This window comes from Phocoena phocoena, chromosome 1, assembly GCF_963924675.1.
Source record: "Phocoena phocoena chromosome 1, mPhoPho1.1, whole genome shotgun sequence".
NCBI lineage: Eukaryota > Metazoa > Chordata > Mammalia > Artiodactyla > Phocoenidae > Phocoena > Phocoena phocoena.
The window spans coordinates 106,863,251-106,888,633 of NC_089219.1; the positions used below are offsets into that span (position 1 = coordinate 106,863,251).

Consider the following 25,383-nt stretch of genomic DNA (forward strand, 5'->3'; position numbering starts at 1 on the left):
TCCTATAAATCACAATATTGCAGGCATTTAACTTATTTCTTTTTTATGTTATAAATAATGCTGTCATTAACATCCATTAACATAAATCTTTGTCTACAATGCTGTATCTTTCTTTAAAAGGTTAAGTTGCAAGGGTTTCATATTCTTGTCACATTGCTGTCCAGAAAACACTGTACTAAGATCTCATTTCACCTCATTTTTGCTAACACTGAGTAAGTCTTTTAAGTTAGTAAAAACGAGGTAAAATGGGAACACATAGTGGACAGGATGTAAGTTAGTAGTGTTTCCTGGAGGACAATGTGGCAAGTGTATGAAACCCTTGAAACTTCCCAAGGCTTTGAAATATATATACTATTTAAAAGACTATTACTCAGATGGGCAGTTCTCACTTGGAGTCTTATGTCATGGCAACCAGGTGACAGCTGGGACTGGACGTGTGCTATGACCCCTCTGCTCACATACTTAGAACATCAGCTGGGATAATTAACCTTCTGCCGGCTGGCTGCACATCTCTCTATCCCAAACATGCTCTTCACGTGGCTAGCTCAGGATTCCTCACAGGATGATGATCTCAGAGTGGCTGGACTTCTTACGTGGCTGCTGACTTCCACCAGAGCAAGCTTTCTAAGAGACCCAGACAGAAGCTGCAAGACTACCTATCACTTAGTCTTGGAAGCCATTCAGTATCATTCCAACTGCATGCTGTTGGTCAAAAGCAAGCCATGAAGACAACTTAGATTCAAGGGAAAAGACTGTATGAGGGCACAAATACTGGGAGATGTGAAGGGTTGTGGGGAGGGGACTTTTTTTTAATTGGCATTTCTTTCAGAAAACATTTTCAAATGTTTGTTGGCTGTTTATAAACCATGACCTTAATTCTCAAGTTGCTATGAATGCTTTTTATTTACTGCAGGAAGAACCTGAAGAAGGAAGGGCCAGTATTTACAAGTCAGTGGTCATCAACACTTCTAAGGAGATGATGTGCTTCAGTGACTATCCCGTCCCAGATCACTATCCTAACTACATGCACAACTCCCAGGTCCTGGAGTATTTCAGGATGTATGCCAAAGAATTTGACCTTCTAAAGTACATTCGATTTAAGGTAGGGAATTTCGTGGGTATCTCTGTGTTCTGAGTTGTTTGTCAAGTAAATGAATAACTGGTCTTATTTACCAGTGCTTAGATTGGTTTGATATGCTCATGTATCTATCCTATCCAGACAGATTCTACTCTATGTCTTCTCTATGTCTGAAAATATTCATGGAAAGGTCCCTCTTCTATGTATTTTGACTGCAGATCCAGGAAGCCCCCTTCATTTCATTGCCTTCATTCTATATCATTTGATTACAATAAAACAATGAGGGGAACTGACAGGTATGGGAACTTTAAAACCTTCTGTTTCCACAACTTGCTGCTTAGCCCTTTTATACTTTCTGAAGTACTTTCCAGTGCATTATTTATGTGACCACAACAACCCAGTGAAGTAGGTTTTGAAAACTTATGAGGGAACAAATAAGTTAAGTCTGGCGTAGAGCGAGGAACACTGAATTGGGAAGCAAAACCTTGAGTTCTAGTCTTTGCTCTACCACTAACCAACTTGTGACTTCAGACAAGTAAGTTCCTCAACGCTGATGTGTCTTCAGTTTATTTGTAAAACAAGATGACTGTACTAGATCACTTCACTGGTTCCTTCCTGCTGTAAAGTCTTCTGTGATATTCCTATCATTCTAAACCATGACTATAAAAGAATCAATACTCTGACAGCTGGAAAAAAGCCCAAATCTTCTACCTTCTGAGCATTCTACTAAATCATGACTCTTTCTCTTTAACAACAAAATTAAAATGGCAATATCCAGTGACGACTTCCAAAGTCAGTCATTTACAGCCTAGTGGTGCTTCTCTTCACTTCTTTAAATGCTTATTGAACAGGTTTGTTACGATACTAAGCACTGAAGACACAAAAACAAAAAATTAGTGATTTCACAGTCTACTTAAGGAGACAGAAAAATGAAATTTAATTGTAAAAATAATTATTAAAAATAAAGAGTTACAGAGTGATAAAGGCCACTGAAATCTATTCATTGCAGCTCAGAGTGGGGACACTTAACCCATCAGGGCATGAGGCATCAGGCACCAGGGAAATTTTCTTAGAGGAGATAATACCAAGCTAAATGTTGAAGGGTGAGTATCTCCAAATGAGGAAAGAATAAAAGGATGATCCAGGCAGAAGCACGAGCCTGTGTAAAAGTAAGAACGTGATAGAGAAGAACAATAAATAGTATAGGATGGCTCGGGTATACAAGAGTGGTATCTATATTAGTCAACCAAGACATTATGGTCATAAACCCAGAAGCACATAGAACACATTCTTAATGTTTCCTTAACCTGGGTAGAGTAACCCATATTTATTATTATTTTTTAAAGCTAAAAATTGTGCCACTGACTATCCCACCTCACACCTTCTTTCTTTATAGTTACTTGTAAAATGGGCATTTATGGGAGTCAGAGAGGTTCATTTACAGAAAATATGAGCCACTGAGATGTTTCTCTACTCTGTTAGGAAAGGGAGCCCTCTAGCTCAGTCACAAGTTTAAGGCCAGACAGTGAGAACGGGACTTGAGGTAAGAAGGCATCAGAGGGTCTCAGGATGTCTCGGGGTATGGGGAGGAATAGGCATTTCGTGCATGGAGTGTCTCAGAAGCACAAGAGAAGCCCAAACTTTATTCCAGTATCACATTGCCCTAGGTATGGTCCACGAGAACTAGTAATTTGCACTTTTCTAGAAGCAGAGGAAAGTGCAACATTAGTCTGCCAACTCTGTTTTATTTAGCTTTGCCTCATGGAAGTTTTCTCACTCTGACCACAGCCCCAAACAAAAAAGTTCTGATTTGTGGAGTATGAAAATCAAATACCCGTGCATGAGGTCTGTTATGTGGTAGCAGCCCTTTGTTTACCCTCAAGAAGAGTCCTGTCAGGGAAGGTGTCCACTATTTAGGCTGTGGTTATAGTACCCTGTGGCTACCCCTTTTCTTTACAGACCACCGTGTGCAGTGTGAAGAAGCAGCCTGATTTCTCCACTTCAGGCCAATAGGAGGTGGTCACGGAATCTGAAGGGAAAAAGGAGGTGAATGTCTTCGATGGAGTTATGGTTTGCACTGGCCATCACACCAATGCTCACTTACCCTTGGAAAGCTTCCCTGGTAAGCAGCCTACAAGGAAGGAAGACACTGGAACTATGCCTGTGACCTGATCCCTAAAGAATGGGAGGATTGTTGTCTGAGTGATTCCTACCTTGGGATGAAATAAGGCTTATCCTAATTCTGCATATTCTCCTGAAAGATGTTGGGGTAACTTGTATTAATGCTATTTAGGACGCAGAGATAACAGTAATTTGGGGGACTAGAGGAAAATTAGAAGGCTCTATATTTAGTTTCACAATGATTTTTGTTTTCCTAGGGATGATAAGAGTTGATCTGCATTAGGTTGAATGAAGGCTTTTTTAGCAACTGAAGTAACAAACAGAAATATTGAGTTTCTAAGGAAGAAAATAAAGAAAGCTTAAAGAAAGAGTTTAATTACAGTCTTTGGCCCGGATTTTCATTCTGAGGGGAAAAAACTACTCTATGCATACTCTAGAGTATGTAAAAACATATATACTCTCATTGGAATGGAAGTAGGTATTTAGAGAAGATGAAAAGAGGGGGTGGGGGATGGGCAAAATAGGTGAAGGGGATTAAGAGATACAAACTACCAGTTATAAAATAAATCAGTCACAGGGTTGTAATATACAGCACAAGGAATATAGTCAAAAGACTGTAACATTGTAATAACTTTGTATGTTGCATAATCTATAAAAATATCAAGTTCCTATGTTGTACATCTGAAACTGCTATAATATTATAAGTCAACTACACTTCAATTTAAAAAAATAGAGGATGAAAAGGCAAAAGAGAATGGAGATTTTCTGAAGCAGTTTGGATTTGTGAGTCCACAGGTCCAAAATACTACCAGATCCTGAATTAAGCAGACTACTTATGAAAAGGAAATCACAAGGCTCCACTCTGAGATGATGGGAAAAGAAAACAGGCAAAAATATTCAGAAAGGCAACAGTGCACCTGAGTAAAAGGAGAACATACAGAGAATATATGCATAAACCCTACACACACCAAAAAAAAAATGAATGATTTAACAAATGATATCAGATAAACCAACACCCAGGAATTATTTTCCCTTCTCTTGCAGGAATTGAGAAGTTCAAAGGACAGTACTTCCATAGTCGAGATTATAAGAATCCAGAGAGTTTCACTGGAAAGAGAGTCATTATAATTGGCATTGGGAATTCTGGAGGCGATCTGGCTGTGGAAATTGGCCACACAGCCAAGCAGGTTTGAATTAGTAAATTATTTACTTTGCTTCACCAAGGAAGCTGCAGGTGGACCCAACAGAGTATATGGATACCTGCACACAGCCCATCAGTGCCAATGGCAAATGCAGGGCTTTGTTTCACTGCCTCAGTTGGCAACATTTTGATTGATGATGTGATGGAGCCAAGGTTACAAGTTAGATTCCCATTATTCACTTGGCCTCAAACTAAGGAATTTGGTCATGATCACAAACTTTGCTCATAATCTCACTCAGCTGTCTCTTCAGAGTGTGCCTCTGGCTTTTAAGAAGACCAGGTGATTGCTGGGAGAGCTTGTTAGAATGCAGCATTCAGAGTGTGGATCACCTGTTGGCCAGTAGAAGTGATAATGCTCTTATCTGAAGGAAAGTGTACTCAGTCATTGAAAACTTTTCACTCCTAGGATGGTGGGGGAATTGTCTTCTTTACTCCCCAAATGGAAAAAAGAAGCAATCTAATCCTTCTAAAGACAACAATTCCACTACAGGGCATATACCGTGAGAAAACCATAGTTCAAAAAGAGTCATGTACCACAATGTTCATTGCAGCACTATTTACAATAGCCAGGACATGGAAGCAACCTAGGTGTCTATCGACAGATGAACGGATAAAGAAGATGTGGCACATATATACAATGGAATATTACTCACCATAAAGAGAAATGAAATTGAGTCATTTGTAGTGAGATGGATGGACCTAGGGTCTGACATACAGAGTGAAGTAAGTCAGAAAGAGAAAAACAAATACCATATGCTAACTCATATAGATGGAATCTAAAAAATAAAAAATGGTACTAATGAACCAAGTTGCAGGGCAGGAATAAAGATGTAGACATAGTGGACTTGAGTACACCGGGTGGGAGGGGGAAGCTGGGGCGAAGTGAGAGTAACATTGACATATACACACTACCGAATGTAAAACAGATAGCTAGTGGGAAGCAGCAGCATATCACAGGGAGACCAGCTCCGTGCTTTGTGACCACCTAGAGGAATGGGATAGGGAGGATGGGAGGGAGGCTCAAGACGGAGGGGATATGGGGACATACTTATGCATATGGCTGATTCACTTTTGTGTACAACAGAAACTAACACAGTATTGTGAAGCAATTATACTCCAATAAAGATCTATTAAAAATAAATAAATAAATGAAAGTATCTTCTAAAAAAAAAAGACATGTTCTCAGAACGAGGAAACAGTTCAACAAACAGTACCAATGAATTAATAAAGAATTGCACCACTGGATAACGTACACATTTTTATACATTCCTATCTATCTACCTATCTAATTTATAGTGATTTTTTGTTTGTTTGGTTGGGGTTTTTTTGATGAATTGGCTGCCTCTCACAGGCAGGAAATGGACCTCTTCCTCCATAATGTTTTTAGTTAAGAGAAGTAAAAGTTATGGTTGTACTGTGAGAAATAATTTGCAAATCAACTCTCAAAATGCGTTTCATGAGCCTCTTAAGACCTGTGATTAACCACGAATGAAGCATTTCAGTGATTTCTCATTGACTTATGAACATACATAGTAATTCCCAAGGCTAAAATGAAAAGAACACATGGCAAAGCACAGAAGGCTATTTCTTGAGTGTTGAATTTGTCTCATGTTTTAAGAGGGACACACCAGGATAGTTACTAGAGTGTGCCCAGAGAAGGGTAACTAATGTGGCAGAAAATGTGAAACCTGTTATATGGGGAACTGTTAAGGCTTTAAGGCTGATAATGAGAAGACGTAAAGAAGTTATGATGGTTGTTCTCAAATGGTTCAAACGCTGTCATTTGTTAATACTAGACTCCTTGGCCCTAGAAGGCAGAGCTAAGTCCACTGGTGCCAGTTGCATGGAGCCAGGTTCTGGGGTCAATGAAAAGAATAATGTTCCAGCAAGTAGAGCAGCCAAACAATTAAATCATCTCCTCAGGTGATGAGATCCCCATCACCAGAGATATTTAAGGAGGAATGAGATAACCACTTGAGAGTACTTGTAGAGAAGGATTGTATTAGGTAAGATATATTCCCATTCTAAAATTACACATTCCAGAATTTTGTGGAATAACACTTTAGAGTTGGGTGTGGCTAAAGTTTTCTACATGGCATAGTGCCTTTAAATCCGGGCATAAAGCTAGTCATTTAAATTGAGAGTTGTCTATGTCAACTTAAATACTATTCTACCTTTGTCTAGCCATGTCCTTGGTGTTAAATTCCTGCTACTGGAACTGTTCACTGGTGCTTAAATTTATCTGTTAAGATTGGGTATTATGAGTTGCCCTTGACCTTACCCCTCACTCTCAGTAAATAAAAATTTTAGAAGGTAAGGCTTATCTTCCATGGAACTGTAGGCATACAACAGGACTGAGAGTTTACTTTTACTTCCTTCTCCCTGTGGTATAAAGCCTCTTTGTTATTAAGAGTACAAGTACAGGTGTGTTTCCCATATTCCCCCCGCCCTTTTACTTTGTACCTCATTTTCCGTATACTTTTAAGGCCATTTATCATTTCCTCATGTCCATATTTCATTTCCCAATTGAAAGACTATGTTAGGGAGGAGGCAGGTATTGGTTGGAAAGCAGATTAGGAGAAATATCTTCCAAAGACAAAGTAGAAAAGAGTAAACTACTGAGGTTAATATGATTATATTCTGGTGGTGGTAGGGTAAGGTGATCAAGCGAAGGTGTAACCTCCTTGGTACAACTAGCCTGTATTCCTTTGAATTCTCCATAGCATGGTAATTGTTAATAGGATTAGTGTTCATACTGAGGTAATTTTAATTTTACACTTAAAATTTTGCTTTTTCTCTTTAGGGATAAAGACATTGCCCTCACAAAATGAAATGATAAAAGAAATAGCTAAGGTTCGAGAGGATATGGCCAAAAGGTAAGAATTCTCCTAGGAAGATAGGTGGTTATTTTTTCCCACTTCTTTCTTAATAAGAGCAATGTTGTACTGTATTTATTGTCCTCGTGTCTGTTTAAGGATTTAGAGTATATTTTGAAGGAAAAGGAAATAATAGTTTGTGACAATAGAATAGAGAAATACCACCAAGTGGTTTGAATATGGATGGGAAAGGAGAGAAAAGCTTAAGAAAATTCTATGTTTAGGGCCTAAAAGAAAAGTCAAGTAGTAAAAAGCACATGGTGAGAAAACCAGGCATATTATTTTGGCAAGGATTACTTGAAGGGCTATTAGAGCTGCCAGAGGAAGGAAGGGCAGCGATAAATTAATGAGAGGTAGATATGGTTAAGTTACAAATCTGTAGGTAGAGTTACAAATCTGCAGGTAGATTTACAAATCTGCAGAGGCCACTTTGCTGGCTGTCATGTGACAACATACTCAGGTCACATTGGCTCTTGGTATGAGTAATCTGTAGGATCTGGGAAGGTGGTACCATCAGCCAGTATTTTAGTGCTTGGGTGGACACATTTAGCAATCTGAATTTCAGAACTTGTGCTTATTCACTTGGTGATCTTTATTGAACAATGTTGATATTGATGAAGTTCCTTAATTTTTGTGGAAAAGTCAGAGGCACAATCATCCCATGCCCAAAGATGTGGTTTTCTTCAATTGATTATACCAGCATAACTCTCCCTTCTGCAAGGAGGAGAAAGACATTTTTTTATTTAACCCTGATACCCTTTCTAGGTGCTCTCCTATTTTCCTCCTTCCTTTCACTGCCAAACTCCTACAATAAATATTCTACATTATATATATTGACTTGTAATACTTTCCTCTTTGTTCTCAGCTTATCTATTTCTTCCACATCCTTCAAGGACTTATCATAGCTCTATTTTAACTACACTCTTCTACATTTTTATTTAGCAGTCTAAAACCACATGATTTACCAAAAGTCTTACATTTTTCTCTGTTTCATATGCATCTATCTTATCTAGTCCAGTGGATTATAAGGCCCTTAAGGATAGAGACAGTGTCTTTCTTCTCTATTTTCTGCAGCTCCTAGCCCAATATTGAGCCAAAAGCAGATACTAAGAAAGCATTGATTGATTGATTGATTGACTGAATTCTTAATAGGCCAGGGTTTCCCTCTTCTCCGCTTCAGGTATGTGGACAGTGAACCGCATAACATTCAGGGAGACTAATTCGAAGATGTCAGTTATGTAATAAATTAGGATTGATGATAACAAAATATAGAGGGTATTCTGCTTATAACAGTTCTTCTTATGTCAGACATTGTAGTTATGAAAAACAAAGCAAATAAAATGAAAACCAGGGACTCCAGTTGACGTCCAAGTGCTGCTGTTGATTCTGTTTTCTCACTCATAGAACTTTTGCTCTGTTCTTGTCTTTCCAAGAAGTAAACTAAGTGTTAGTTGTTGGGCACACTGAATTTCATGAAGAAAGCTACTGGATGTACCGGCCAAGTGCGTTCATAAATAATCTACGGTGTAATACTGTTTGGGATTGCTGCCTATTGCTTAACCAAAGAATAAATTTGAACATCTGAAAGAACAACATTAGAAATTTTTATCTCTCCCAAGGTACAATAAGTACGAGAACCAGAAATGTGAGAATGACAACTTCCTCTTAATCATATAACTATTTGTACAATTCCCTGCTATTTTGCCTAATTACACCTGTGGAAATACTTTTTGAGTATTAGAAGGTCTTTTTTCTTCCATAGTCCTTGTGATACTGGGGATTTATCCTCTATTAAAATGGACCTACTATCTTTTACTCTGCAGAATATTCTGGTTCAAAAGTAAATTGAAAGCCGCTTCTTTTTCATTTCCTTCTTTTAACATATAAATTTGCCTCTTTCAGCATGGAAGTTTTTTGAATGAACAGTCTTTTGATAATATAATTCCTAGTTATCACTAATAAGTACCCCAGTTTCCTCTTTAAATAAAAGGCATGTAATTCTCAGTTCACTGATGCTCTCATTTTACTTATAATATGAAAGGTTACCAAAAAAAAAAAATCATTGGTTAAATTCTAAACCAAGGTAACAGTAGGATGTGAATAGGAAAGTGAACTCTAAACAACTCAAGATACAAAGCCCTACTTACGGATGAATGTGTATTAATATTCATCAATTTACAACATCTCGCTTCTGTAATTATATTGAGAGGTTATATCATTTTCCCAATTATATTATAGAAGAAAAAAAAATGCTTTCTTGTAGTGCCAGAAAGTAAGGAAGTGCTCAAAAAGCAAACTGATGAGGGTATGTCACAGGGACACAGGAACCAACTGAAAGTGGTTCCAAAGGCCAAAGCTGGAACAATTTGAACAACAATATAAATAACCTAGTATTGGACTATAATATAAAGTATAAAAAATACCCATGAGTCCATACTGATATAAATAAGTGATAGAATAATAAGAGGGGTAGAATAGAGAAAACTCCCATACGGAAGAATTTCAAACAACTTACATAAATATTCTGCCCTCCAGGAGTTGGAGCATAACTCTCCATTCCTTAAGTGTAGGCTGCATAGAGTGACTTCCTTCCAAGGAGAATGTGTGAAATCTCGGCTTCTGTACCCCGGTGCTGAATAGAAATGTGGAGAGAGAATTTCGGAGGAAAGAGAAATAGTAGCTTTATTTCTTTGCCAGGCAGAGGGAACACAGCAGGCTAGCGCCTCAAAAACTGTGCCCCACCCACCCCAAACCCACCTCCGGAGAGGATGGTGAGAAGTTTTATAGTAATTGTTCAAAGAGGGCGTGATCAGCTTGGGGACATTCTTCTGATGGGTTGGTGGTGAGATAAGTAGGAGTCAGCATCATCAACCTTCAGGTTCTAACTGGTGTGGGGTCTATGTGCTTGTGGGCAGCATACCATCGTTAATCCTTAACTTCTTCCACGTGGAGGGGGTTTCAAGTATCTGCAAAACAGCTCAACTATATCTTTGTGTGTATCTGTTGGATGGAAAACCAGGACCTTGCCCCAAGGCTTCACTATTGTTTCTCTTGACTGTTTCTCCCTGGTCTCACATACCCTCCCTTCCCTAATTAGCAACTGCTTGAATCTGCCCGTTGGAAGGTCAAGGAGCCTGAATGAAGGCTATTTCCTGTAATCGAAGAAATGGGGGACACAGAAAGGCTTTGTGCCCAGGAGCCCCACAGGGCCCTGCTCAGTATCAAACCCAGCTGGCAACAGCAGCCACCAAGCAACAGTGATATATTTGCACTGCACTTGGCTCAGATTACCTGAGAAAATAGAGTAGTCGTAAAATAGGAGAGAACAATCATAGGATTTAAGCTTTTCCAGGATGTCACTTAAGTCAATGAGTGTGAACTCACTTGAAGAAATCTCTCAATAAGGGGTTGATTGTTGGCAAAAATAAATGGTAGGGGGCTTCCCTGGTGGTGCAGTGGTTGGGAGTCCACCTGCCGATGCAGGGGGCACGGGTTCGTGCCCCGGTCCGGGAGGATACCGCGTGCCGCGGAGCGGCTGGGCCCGTGGGCCATGACCGCTAGGTCTGCGCGTCTGGAGCCTGTGCTCCGCAGCGGCAGAGGCCACAGCAGTGAGAGGCCCGCGTACCGCAAAAAAATAAATAAATGGTAAGTACAGAAGCTATTCCGTGTGGCAAGAGTATGAAGAAAAAGAGTATTCTCATAAATGATTGGAAATATGAATTGGTAAAGCATCTTTTCAAGGAAATAGGGCAGGCATTAGCAAAATTAGATATGTATGTACAAGTATATTTCTAAACTGAGCAATTGCCTTTACAGGAATAGCTATTAGAGAAATACACAAGCAGTGATGGAAAATAGTTGGCCCTCAGTATCCATGGGTTGGTCATCCAAAAATTCAACAAACCATGGATTAAAATATTCAGAAAAAATTTTCCAGAAAGTTCCAAAAGCAAAACTTACATTTGTCGGGCGTATTTATTTGCTTTACCAAGTCCAAGCTCGCTCTGCTCGCCTCATGACAGGCCAATAAATCAGAGACAAGGTGTCGAGGCATGGAATATGACTTTATTTGGAAAGCCCGCCAAATTAGAAAATGGCAGACTAGTGTCTCAAAATAACTATCTTATCGGGGTTTGGATGCCCATTTCTTTTATAGAATCAGAGAGGGAGAAGCTGTGAGGAAGTAAAAAGACCATCAGTCTTGCAAAACATCTGGAATGGCCAGCCTCAGGGAGGGGATGTGTTAATTTCTTCTTTCTTGCAGCCATTCACAGCTGGGTAGAGTTCCCTGAGTCAGGCCATTATGTATGATTATAATAACAAAAGCAACGAAAAGCAAAGGCTAAAGTCAAAGAAACAGATCCAACATGGAGTCAAAATTGGCTCTTCCCTGTTACATTTGCCTAGAATTTACATAGTATTAGGTGTTTAACTTAAGTAATTTAGAGATGATTTAAAGTATACAGGAAGATATGCATAGGTTACATGCAAACACTACACCATTTTATATAACGAATTTGAGCATCTGCAGTATGAACGGGGGTCCTGGAACCAATCCCCGGAGTATACCAAGATATTACTGGATTAGATATAGACACGTAGATGTCCCCTGCAGTATTTTGTGTATAAATAAACACTGGAGTCAATTTCATGTCCATCAACAGGAGAACATTTATTTATAATAATCCATTCATACCCTGAACGGGTCTGCAGTTATTTAAAAGAATAAGGCAGATGATAAAAATGCTGAGAGTGATGGACTGATAAAAGCTAACATGTATTGAGTATTTACTATGTGCTAGGCACTGGGCTTAATGCTTTACCTGCACTTCTCATTTAAAACCTAGGACAACCCACGTAGGAAGAACTCCTATTTGTCCCATTTTTAAGTGAGAAATTGAGCTACAGAAAATTCCAGAAACTTTGTTAAAGTCACTCTGATACCCAGTCAGGTTTGCACCTACAGCTTAAAAGACCAGAGTGCTCTCTTTTCTTGTTCTCTGTTATAGGGATTTCACAGCCTGACTGATTTGTTCTCATGTTGGAAAAAAACGATGTCAGATACAGAATATCAACTTCAGACAGGCTACCTCAGAATTTTGTCCAGAGAAAAACAAGGTCACTGTGCAACCTACAAAATTTTAAACATCTTCCTCTTTTCATAAGGAAATGACTGTTACTTTCTTATTCCAATCATAGAATTGCCCATGCTAACAGTATTCAACATGGAGCAAACCCTGCTTCCTCCCATCTTCCCACAAATCACCCAACTAAAGCCCAAATCCTATAATAGGATTACACCTGACCACACCTTGAAACCACATCCCCTTAACAACAAGTTCCTCTGGGGAGTTTATTTTTAACCTATCAAAAATATTATTCCTTTTCTTGTCTGACACCTTTGTTCCTCTCAAGACTGAGGAGTATCAAAGAAAATGGGGCACTGAAATTGAGCAGGACCCTGTGGGTCTCTCCCATGTACAAAAGCCTTTCCATGTCCCCCATTTCTTGTTTGTAGGAAAAAGGTTTCAGCCTCCTCACGGAGTTCCCAAGCGCAGATTCAAATAGTTACTAATGAGAGGACTGAGGAAATGCAGAAACAAAGGAAAGGCTGTCAAGAAACAATAATGCAGCCACGGGGCAGGGTGCAGTTTCCTCCTCAAATATACATAACTATCTGATACAGGTCTCTTGAGGTCTTCTACAGGAACTAGGGACCCACCCGGGTCGGGAGGATGGTAAATTCACAGTGGGTGCAAGAACCTGGACCCCCGATTGGTTGGAACCAGAGGCTGATTGAGATTCCTAGAACACCACCCTGTCACCTCGCCACCAACCAGTCAGAGGAAGGTCACACACTCTACAGCCACCCCCGCACCCCAAATTTTGCCTATAAAAACTCTTCCCTGAAACTGATCTCTGAGAAGCAGCAGTGAGTGGGGGGCGTGAAGCAAGATCTTAATTCCCTGCCCAGGAATTGCACCTGGGTAGCCTGGATGAAAACTAGGAATCTTAGCCACCACGCCCCCTGGCTCTTGCCCCCAGTGAAAAATGAATTTCTCATGGAGGTATAAGTGTAGAAACAGGTACAAAGTTTATTATTCGAGACATAGCACAACAACAAGTGGGAGAGCACACAGAGAAACTGTTTAGTGAAGATAGAAGCAAGGCAGAGATGCCCACCCAGAGAGGAAGGGTGTGGGCGTGGGCGTCCTCCCTAATGAGGAGGAGCGCAGTAAAGAGGCCGTTAAGTCATTTATATACTGCAGTTCTTCCAGGTCTTTGTTTACCTTTGGCCAATTATCTGGTTTCTTTTTCCACACCTGACCTGCCCTAGGACGCTCCCCAACACACGTGAGCAACTTTTTTTCCAAGATGGATTACAGCCCAGAGGCCTTAGCATTACATGGCTTTAGCATCACATATTATGGGGTGGTGCCCCCTCCTTTTTGACCCCCCAAGGTGCAATGTTTCCCTTGCCCCAAGGATGGGAAATGGATGACCACTTGATCTTTTAATAGGGTTTAGTCCCACTCTGTCCCTGCCATAAAAACATCCAGTGTCTGGTTATTTACCCTATTTCTATTGCTAGAATTTTTTGTTTTGTTTTTTTTTGTGGTACGTGGGCCTCTCACTGTTATGGCCTCTCCCGTTGCAAAGCACAGGCTCCGGACGCGCAAGCTCAGCAGCCATGGCTCACGGGCCCAGCCGCTCCACGGCACGTAGGATCTTCCCAGACTGGGGCACGAACCCGTGTCCCCTGCATCGGCAGGCGGACTCTCAACCACTGCGCCACCAGGGAAGCCCTGTTGCTGGTTTTTATATTGAGGTACAGATCTCGAAATATAGACAGGAGTCAGGTCATAAATATGTAGTCCTGGAGCCCGTTTGTCTCTTGCTTCAGTAAATGTAAACTGGGGACTGGTAATGAATGTCGGGCCTGGAGCCCATCTTCTTCTCACCCCAGGAGGTGTAAACAGGAGGGCACTTTTAAACGTGTAGCCTGGAGCCCATCTATCTCCTGCCTCACAACCTATCAGGGAGTTTGGGTCTTTTGAGCAGGAGTCCCCTTTCTCCGTGCGTGGCCCTGCAATATACCTTCCTCCAGCATTTCCTTTTGTTTGGCCTCACCGCGCCTTCAGCACAGGACCTTGTGTCACATAACCTGGCAGGCCATGAGCCGCCCTGGGTACTTGCAGTGCGACGTGTGCGGCCGGATCCCCCGGCAAAGCCTCCAGCACCCAGCGATTCTACCCTTGGACCTGTGGTCCCAGGGAGGGGACATCCCACGAAGTCCCAGGGGCTGTTCTGAGGGTCTTCAGAGCTCCCAGGGCAGCGGGAAGAGGACACTTGGAAAGAAGAGGAAAGGAACCTTTTTTTTTTTTTCCTCGCGGGAATTTTACCTCAGGGCAGAAAACTCTAGAAATGCCGGCAGAGCAGGTGGATTTGGGGGAGCCCTAAAAGCCCTTCCCTGTAGCTCACCCCGAATGGATTTCATCTCATTCCACGACAAACCTGAAGAGACGGCCGAGGGCAGACGAGTCAGGCGCCTCCTGGCGTCGCGGAGGAAGCGGGCTCGGGGCGGAGTGACGAGAGCGCCCGGCGGAAGGCCGCTCCTGGGCTCGCGGGGCTGTGCGCAGCCAGGCTCAGTGGCGGGAGCGGAAGAATCCCTGGCAGAGGGTTCCATGGTGTAATGGTGAGCACTCTGGACTCTGAATCCAGCGATCCGAGTTCAAATCTCGGTGGGACCTTTCTCTTTAGGCAGCGCCCAGCCGTCTTTTACTCGGTCTCCTCCCGAAAGCGAACTCGCGCCTCAGAGGCGCGCTGCGTGGACGCGCTTTCCCGCCCCCGCGTCCTCCTCAGTCCTGCTCTCGGACCCGACCGTCTGGGTCACGAGAAGGAGGCTCCCCGGACCCGCGACCCTCCTGCCGCCGCCCACGCCTCGCAGCCGCGTCCCCCGCGCTCTGCCGCCTCCTCCTGAAGAGGAGCTCCACGCGGCGCGCCCCACGCGGCCGCCATGGCGGGCAGGTGGGGGGACGAGTCCGCGGCGTCCCCGCTGCACCCTGGCGACTCTGCCCGTCGCTGGCCACCGGAGGCCCCGGCCCCGCCGCCCAGGGGCGCAGCGACCGAGCCGGTGGCACCCCCTCGTCGGGTCACCCTGGGTCTCGGGGGCAAAAGGCAGAGGCTGCGCCCACTGACTCCTGCCCCGCAAGGGGGGTTCGCACCGCACGTCTTGTAACTAACTGCGCGCTGGTCCCTGTGAGTAAAGGGTCGCGGTGCGGGGCTGTGACGTCGCTGAGCAGCCAGGGTGACAGCGTCTTGGCTTTCGGGTCGAGGGTTCCAGACCTGGATGGCAAGTACTGTATTGTATTCAGGTGCCCTATTTATTATTCCGAATATTGGATCCTATCCCAGTTTATTACCATTTTATTCAGAATTTCTCGCTCCTAAGTCTCCGTTGGACACGGAAAGCCGCTGTTAGGCTAAGATTTGAACCTTCACTCCAGGAAACCTCGTCCTTTCGTCCCAAGCTCAGCCAGAAGGAGGAGGAAGGCCAAGGATTCCGGTGTCTGAGGAGACCAGGGATCCCTGACCCATCTCCACCCAGGCCTTTGAGATACTTGCAGATCTTAAGTCCAGGCTAGACTATAGTGAATATGCCTTGTTTGGTTTGATTTGAGTTGGAAACCACATTCATTTTTTTATCATTATAAAATTAAATTAATTTTTTAAATGTCACTTCTAGACATTGAAAGCACGATGTAACAAATGAACCTGTGTATGCCTTTTGTGGAACAAGCATATGGGTAAGAACTCTCCCAAGAGGCTATAAAACACAATAATTTATATGAACCCCAGGACAGTGGCAGAATTAAAAAACTGCTTTCCTCAATTGTGTTGTTATTGGCATTGTTAGTATTTCTTTATTCTTTTGTCCATGTAATGTAGGAAAAAGCAAAGGAGACTGTATGAAATATCGTATTTCTATTAGTCCCAGTGTCCTTAAAAACAAAAATACTGGTATTAGAGAAAAGAGATGCAGATGTACGATAGACATTCAATAAAAAGCCTGTAGTTCTGAATTTGAATTGTGAATGTGGTTATATGTGAATACATGAATACATACAAATATGAGTATTTCCTAGCTCTGTCCACTGGAAAGACCTAGAAATAAACCAATTCCAATGGGTATCTTTAGGTTACACAATTTGACTTGAGAATAATGTTTTGCACAAAAAGAAGCCAGAGATTCTTAGAGAAATGACTGAGTCCAACTCAGGGGCAGAAAATATTCAAGATGAGACAGAAGCACCTTGTCATACTGATATCAGGAAAGTTCTCAAAGACTATTAGGATCTTATCAAAAGGATGAAGGAGCCAGCTTAAAGTCACTTTCACTACTGAAAGAGAGGATAATTGGAGTGTTAGTAAAGACTATATTGCCATGAATTGAAATACTTCAATGTGTTTGAAACTTTGAATTCATATTAGCACAGGGGAAAAAAAAGAGAAATAAACTAACTGGTGACCACAGAGGATACTTGAGGAATTGCTCATTAAGCTACAGTTTTCTTTACAGAGGGTACTACTAAATAACTAAACAGTATTTAGGGGAAGTTTCTTTTTATACAAGTGTTCCAGTTAAATAATACATGATGATGGAACATCACCCTTTTGCTCCATATAATCAGTTAATGGATCTAGGCCTTGAACTCCAAGAGCTGCTAATATTATTTGAAGAAACACACAGAACTTGATGTGCCTCCTGATCAGAGAGCACACACCACTTCTGAGGTACTCTTGCCAAGATATCAGACGTGAATCTCATCAGTCTCTGTATCTGCCAGGTCCAAAATAGGGGCCACTAGACACATATGGCTGTTGAACACTTAGAATGTAGCTAGTAGGACTGAGGAACTGGATTTTAATTATATTTAATTAATAATTCATGTGAATGTAAACTTAAAAACTGAAGACATGCACAATATTTTTCTATTAAACACAGCTTTAAAACTGGTAGAATTATATTTCCTTTACTGTGTAGCATTAACTAGCTGTGTATTGAATAGGTCATATTTATATTATTGTGTGATTATACTTTTTTAGCTTGCAGTGTAGCTACTAGTAAAATTTAAATTACATGTGTGCCTTGTATTTTCTTTTTATTACAGCACTGCTCTAGATTCTACCACCAAAAAAGAAATATGGAGGACAAGAGAATTTATGAAAGTACACCCAGGTATTCAATTTAGACTGCAGGAATGCTACAGAACAAACAGCTCAGTTTCTTCAACAAATGAATGATTAAAAAAAAAAAATGACAGCAAGAGACCAAGAGAGAGCTGGAGCAAGAGAGAGAGAGGAAGGAAGGAAGGAAGGAGGGAAGGAGGGAAGGAAGGAAGGAAGGAACTGAGGGTAAACATATATGTAAATACTTAAACACATATCCTACTGATTACAATTTGTGGATTTTATTTGACTCCCAAGAAAGGATACTAACTTAAAAACAATAACTGGGAATTTGAACACTATTTTATGATATTAAAGATTTTAAATTGATTTATGAATAATTGTAGTGCTGTGATAATACTTTCAGAAAGAGTCTTCATTTAGGGAAACATACTGGCATAATTACAGATGAAATATGATGTCTGAGATTTGCTTTAAATAATATAGGAAAAGATAAGTGGGTGGAATTGTAGTAAAACAATTTCAGCCATAAGTTGATAAATGTTGAACGTGGCTGACAAAGATGGGGATGTTCTATTATATAATTCTGTCAATTTTGTGTACTATTGAAATTCTTCATTTGAAAAAGAATGATAGGAGACCACAGATCCACCTAGGATAACAGCAGCTGAATCTATCAACACATATTTCAGAGGGCTAGAGACTTAACAGAGAGAGTCAAAGACACCACTCATAAACCTGCCCTAAACAACCAGAGGCCAGAGAACACTGTGGATGCCAACTGGTTTGTTTTCACCCAGGTCTTGGAGCCACACAGCAGTAGAGGGATCAGCAAAGACTCTGCATATAAAGGAGAGGAGAGCAAGGAGGACATACTCAGGAGGGAACCCAGGTAAAATTACTCACAGAAAGAGCATGTGGATAAACTCAGAGGATGCCTAAGACCTGGTCGTATATAGCTCTGGTGTCTGGGGAATTGACAGGAAGGGGTTTGACAGTGCAGAGAACCAGAGGGTGACAATTTTGAGGAGGCACAATTACTGGGATCAAGTGTGAGAACTAGATGAAGGTTGCATCCTTTGGAAGCTTGTGGTGAAGAGAAAGAATGAAGTAACTGGTAGGAATTAAAGCTCCTACTGGAAGAAACAGAATCCCAGAATCAGGAGATACACCATGCCTTTCCCCAGAACCTTACATCTGCTAAAATAATTGCACAAGACAGATCTAGAACTAAGAAATCGACTAAGCCACTCAGAGCCCTAATCTGTTCCTACCTAGAACTGTTCCTACCTAGAAACTGCTGTTTCTTGTTCAAGTAAACCCAGTCATGTTAAAATGAAAATCATACAACAGACATTTATTCTAAGATGACAGGGTAAAAAACATAAATAGTCAAAAATTTCAGGTCATGAAAAAATTCCCTTCAAAATCCATCACAAAACATAGGAAAAGTGTAAAATGGCATCTGTATCTGAATTGTTTGTGAACAAAGCATTTGTAGACACACACACACACACACACACACACACACACACACATGGGGAAAAGCCCCAAAACTTCACATAACAAATACACAACACAAAATAGAAGTAGACAAGAAAGAAGAAATGAGAAATTAGAATTGGCAGAGATTAGAAAAAATTGAAGGAAAAGAAAATTCTCTGGAAAAGAGGCTAAATGACAAAGTACATAAGGGATCATATTTGTCTGAAATTAGAAGGGACATTGAACGAAAAAATGAAAGCATCAAACAGAATAGTAATGAATAAAAGATAATGAGAAAGGATCAGAGAGAAAGTCATAGAGACCTGGGAGAAATAGACCTGGAATGGTCAACTCTAAGACCTATCCTATTAGAGCTAAAAGATTTTATTTTATTTAATTAATTATTTATTTTTAAGATTTAAAAAAAAATTTTTTTTTCTGTGAAGCTCCAGGCCTCCCTTTGCCCTCAGTGGAGAGAAAGTTACATTCTACATCTCAATAGAACATAGAAAGCAAGAAGATGTTTCTTAAAAAAATCAATAAATTCATTGTGGACAAGTCCTTCGTATTCAGTCAAGCTGTCCATGTATCAAAGCAATAGAAAACAAGTATTAAATATGCCAAACTTAGGGAGTCCTTACTCCATCATGAGGAATCTTTAAGGATGAACTCCACTCATCAAGAGCTGACTGAGGAAACTTTGAGTTTTGTACAGCTGGTCATCATTGAATATATGTAATTGTAGATTTAAGCCAGTGTGTCATGGACCCTGCTCTGGGGGCAGCCTGGGCATACCCTCGGGCCTCTGCAGGGAGGCTGCTGGCACTCCCAGGGTGGGGCAGCCATCCTGTGCCACTAGGGGGTCTAAAGGGCCTGGTGGGCCCCTCCAGCTCCTACCCCTACCTTGCCGGTTCCCGCATTAAAAAAAAAAAAAAAAGAGGTGGGGACAAGGTGGGAAAAATCGAATGTAAAGGGTATACATTTGATTGGGTTGAAATAATACTGTAAGAAGTGGTAGGTAAAGACAGAAGAAAAGAGAAAAGTAGAATAATGTCCTTGATCATCACAGTGGTAAAAGTTGAAGTTGAGAGATGTCATTTAAAACTTATATTCCAAATATTAGAAATGTGCCAACATACTAAGGGACTAAGGGGTCAAAAATTTTAGTGCACTAGCTAAAATTAGTGCATTTAGCCAGTCCTTTGTAAATACCAAACACACACACACACACACACACACACACAGATAAAATAACACAGAAAACAAACACAGTAAATACAATCGACTACAAATGGTAAATATAACTTAAAAAATGTGGGAGAGTTTAAGATATAAAGATGAATAGGAGAAACAAGAATATTTATATTAATTTATATCTATACCCACTAAAATAAATCATGATAATAATGGATTATAACACTGAATTTTAAAAACGCATGAGTCCACAGTGAAACTCAAAAAAACTTTTAATGATATGGAAGGGGTATGGATTGTCTTTCCCACAGCACAAGGCCAGGAATACAAGTTTACAGAATGATTGAATTAAAAAATGTCCAGGGTACAAACACAAGTATGATAATTGACATACATGAGGGAACAATAAGGGATGGTAAAATATTTAGAGAAAGAGCATCACGGAACAAGATATTCATAAACTCTCAAAGTACCACTAATCAAGTTACTGATTATAGACAGAAAACATGTCTTTCCAGTGAACGGATCTCATGGCCCCTGCATAATAAAGTGTCCAATGCTAAAATGACAATAGTGGTGACAGGCAAAGTGGACACTCTTAGTCTCCAAAGGGGCTGTGCTTGGAAGCACACAGCATGCAGTAAGTGGTGTTCTTGGCAAAAAGGGTTCAACTGAACCCTTGAGGAAATGATCAGACAACTGCAAAATGTAGACCCTTGAGCCAGACAACTGACCTGTCCTCTGCAAGCAAGTCAATGTCACCACCATTGAAGACAACCACAGAAAGCTGAGGAGAGGTTTTGGGTTCCAAAGGACTAAAGAAATATACTGACACAATCTTTTTAGTCCTTGGGAATCCAAAACACCTCCTTTTTGTTGTCTTATTTGTGGAGACGTTGACTGTTTGAAGAAAGACAGGCCACTTGTCTTGTTCAATGGCCTAAATTCTGCAGTCATCTGATAACTACCTCATGATGAAACTCAGGCTAAACAGTTTCAGCAAGAACACTGCATAGTTAATGCCCTCAGATCCTAGTACAGTCCATCTAGTGGCAAAGAATGACCGGGTTGACATGTTGCCTTCTTCCAGTTGCTCCTGATGCCGGTGTGTGGAGGATGAACATTGAGACGAGCAAGAGTTAAGGTCTCTCCAAACTGTGTGTCCATCAAAGCATTGGTCTCCTTATCAATTAATCACCCTTGGAGGCTGATAACTGGGATTTCTTCCATCAGATCTGTGTCTTGGAGTGTGGAGAGTAGTTGTTGGTTGTAAGGTTGATTCTCAGGAAAGGATCCCTCCAGTGTTCTATTTGGGCTTTAACTTGACTTGCTGCTGTAGATTTATTTTCATCAAATGGAAAAGGTACATTTTATAATGTGGTTTCTTCCAAATTGGCGATATCTTTTCTTAGTTCCTAAAGTAATTGGTATCTGTGAAAGACAGAGAGAGAGAGAGAGAGGGAGAGAGAGGAGAGAGAGGGAGAGAGAGAGATGAAATGTGAGTTTTGTTAGGTCCTGCTGATAGCTGAGCCTGGAGGGATGGCTACATGGTGACAGAGGCCAGGGGCAGGCTGAGCTCCTGTCGACAGGAGGAGCTGAAGGGGGAGCCACAGGCTGGCTGAAGTGGAGAGTGAGGTACATGAGTTAGAAGAAATACCTCCCTAAACTTTCATCCAGCCTGTGGTGCAGAATCTAGGGACCCCTGTCCTCACCCCACCAGTGCTTGGTGAGATCCCCGCTCAAAGCTGCTGCAAAGCCTTAACCGAATCCCCACCACCCAATCCTCAGCAGCCACGTACATCCCTCTTGAATCCCCTTCATCTGGACCGAATGATGACTTTCTCACATGTACCAGGATGGATGTGCTTAGCATCCCTTGTACACTTTCAGAAACAGACTGCTATGGGAGCAGAGGATCCTTGGTAGAGAAACACACCCTCTTCTATCTCTATGTCCCTGCCTTCTGAGGAGGAGGGGCAGGCTACAGGGAAAGCCCTGGAATGTGAGAGCCAACAGGAACCTCAGAATGTTTCCAAGTCCAGTTCCACCTTTTACAGATGAGGAGCTATGTTTCCAAGGGGCTAGGGACTAACTAAAACCACATGGCCTGTTATTGACAACCCTGGCCCTAGAACCCAGGCCACAGGCCCTTTCCATACATTTGGGGAAAGGGAGAGGAAAGGCTCCAATCTGGAGGTGTCAACAGTTAATGGAGGTTGTTTGGTCACCCTCCTGGACAGGAATAAGGCTTTGCAGAGAAATCCTTCTCCAAAGGGGCTGAGGAACAAATGAAAAAACTGGAAACTCAAAATGAAATTAGCAAAAGGAGAGCAGGGAGTGTAACTGTGGCCCAACCCATTTGCATCCCATGGACACCAACGTTCTAGAAAGGTAATTTCATGATGGATCCACCTTAGGGCATTTCTAGGAATATTCTCAACATGTAGAAAAACAAAACTCTGAAGTAAAAGTGAAAAAGCATTAGTTTTAGTTATACTAGATTCTCATCACTTTCTTCTCAAACTTTTCCCAAAGAAAGAGTCTCTCCTACTCTTTTATGCTAGTGCATAAAAAGCGCATGAAAAAGGATAAACATAGGAGAATGAGGCCTAAGATTCATTATGGGGTTTTTGCATAAGGAAAAAATTAAGTGGAAAAAAAAATCAATTTGTTGAATCTGCAGTTCTGAACCCGTTAGGGAAATCCATTTAGTGAATAGCGAACTGCAAGTTGCATTTTAACAGTAGAAAAGGAAACACTAAATTTCATTATTGTGGGAAGGGGAGGTACTATTTTATACTCTGGGTTTTTATGTAATTTTTTTTAACTCTATCTTGTACGATAAAAATTGTGAGAAACTTGGATCCAAACAGAGATATTATATATCTAACTTATCTACCTTTTTTCTGTTTTCTCTTCCCTGAGCTGTACAAATAGTTCTGTTGAGAGAAGAATGCAAATTCCCCTAATGGCTGATATTCAGGTTTTCTATGAAGTAGCCACACAATGGACGTTGCCATACTGGTTACTGATACCCTACCAGATCCACAGTCCTTCTAATCCCTAGATGCAAATTAGCAGAGTTTTTAAAAATACTGATACCCAAACTTCACTGCAGAACTTTAGAATCAGAATTTCAATGGACTGGGTTAAGGCATTCATGTTAGATAAAAACTCACCCAGTTTTTAATTTATAATAGCATGATTTAGAACTACTCATTAGACCTACACTATTTCACACCATTCTTTTTCTTCTCTCCATCTACTCCAGCATGGACTTCTTTCCCACTGGCCCTAAAGATTTTTTGATCTTTCTCTGACACTCTCATATAAATAACTTGCCTTCTCAATTAGATTTGTGTGAAGCAATGATCATCTTGTATTCTTGTGTATCTCCCTGGGTCTTCATAAATCTGGCCCAAAGTTAATTCACTACCATGCTCTCCTACATTCCCTGGCCTCAGATTCCAACTCAATTCATTTCTTCTGGATTTTTACTGAACATGTAGAAGGAGTAATTTTAAGAAAGGGGAGAGGTCTGAATGCCTATGCACTTTATGCTATTATGCATATTGAAAACCTGGCCTCTGGATCTCCTTTTGGCCAATGTCCCTTTAGGGTGCCATCTACTGTCCCCCACCTACTGCCAGCTCCAGTGAGTCCCTGGAAGCCCCATGCACGGTAGCACAGAACTGCCCACCTGGGGCTGAGGGGAACCTGACTGCAGCCCAGTCCAGCACTCCCACCTATGACCCAGGTTCTTACTTAGATTTTGTAATCAGTGCTCTTTTTCCTGTTTCATTTCTTCTTATTCATGTGCAGAAGTTGAGAATTAAGGGTTTTCCAAGATAAGGTTCTCCAAAAGCCAACCCAACATGCAAGTGATTCATTAACACATGATCCTGGAAGAAATAGGCAGTGGAGTTTGGGAGCGGGGAAGGGAGAATAAGGCAAAGAAACCAAGGAAGTGTGTGAGATCAGGCGAAGGACTATGTGTTCAGTGGCCTAAATGATGCTCTTCTGATGAGGAGGACCATGGATCTGGGCTTCCCTGTGGCTAAAAGGGAAGGTCAGAGGGAATATTAGGACAGCAGCTATAGGAACTCAACAGAGTTTAGAGTGCAAACAGGAGATGGAGATGGAAGGGCCATGGCAGGGTGGCAGCCCCCATGGAAAAGAGAGGAAAGACCAGACGAGGTAGCATCAGCTGTTGAGTGAACAAACGAGGAAGAGAAAAAATAGTGGGAGACTGAGCTATAATCTTAGGTAAAGAGTATAAGGAAGAAGTACACATAAGAGCCTCAAATGTGATTACCTCTGTACCCTAAGCTTGAAGGCCAGGGAATTGGCATGCTAGTCTCCACTTGCTGAACAGCAGTTTTCTTGTGATAATCTTCTGTTTCAGGACACTTAAGGCATTAATCTTGCTACAGACCAGACACTCATGTTTGCTGGCAGCTAAGACCTCACCTTCCAGCTTGGGAGGGTTCTTCATTCCAATGGAAGCATCCAAACCCAGCTCTGAAGATAAAACCACAGCCAACAGGATCCGTTGTTTTGCATGATCTTACTATGACTTACTCCCGCACGCAGGAGGGTCATCAAGTGAGGAAAGTGTCCAGGAACAAGGAAGGCCATCTGAAAGTCTATGGTGAGTGGAAACCAATGGAGACATTTTTATATTTGCTTTTTGTTGATCTTCCTAACACTATCCAGTACTGGTAAGATTGCCATGGGGCAAACATGTTCCCAAATGCCAAAAGAAAAAGTCAAGAAAAATAAAACTGATAAAAAAAAAAAAAAGTTCCTAGGTAGAAAAGACTAAGGCATGAAAATCATGCTGGACATAGGCTGTACTGATGGGAGGGAAGAGATTGTACAGATCAAGAAAAGTCAAAACTGAAGGAAAACCTCATGATAGAAAAGAACTGGGGAAGTCTGAAACTAGAAAAAATTTCAAATGTGCATCAATATATATTTCACATATATGTGTATCCATACTATGTGTAATACATATATATACTCAATCTAAATACAGCATGGAAAATATGATAAAAATGCAACCACACAAGTGTTTGTGTGTATAATGGAACTCATTCATGAGGGTGTTGAGATACTGAATGGACTGCTCTGTTATCCTCCTGATGAGCTGAATTTGGAAAAGAAAAACAAGAAGAATGAGAGAGAAGCTCTGGTGGGTGACAGGAGCTATTAGATATGGCGGGCAGGAATCACTG

General features: G+C 41.3%; 1 non-coding gene and 1 pseudogene across 1 annotated transcript; both read left to right on the forward strand.

Annotated features, from left to right (window-relative positions):
- The first annotated feature begins 245 nt into the window (after positions 1-245).
- On the forward strand, positions 246-4,392 carry LOC136135723 (flavin-containing monooxygenase 5-like; annotated as a pseudogene).
- Positions 4,393-14,955: 10,563 nt separating this feature from the next.
- TRNAQ-CUG (transfer RNA glutamine (anticodon CUG)) lies at positions 14,956-15,027 on the forward strand. The gene has a single exon. It is a non-coding gene; the product is annotated as a tRNA-Gln (tRNA).
- The last annotated feature ends 10,356 nt before the right edge of the window (positions 15,028-25,383 follow it).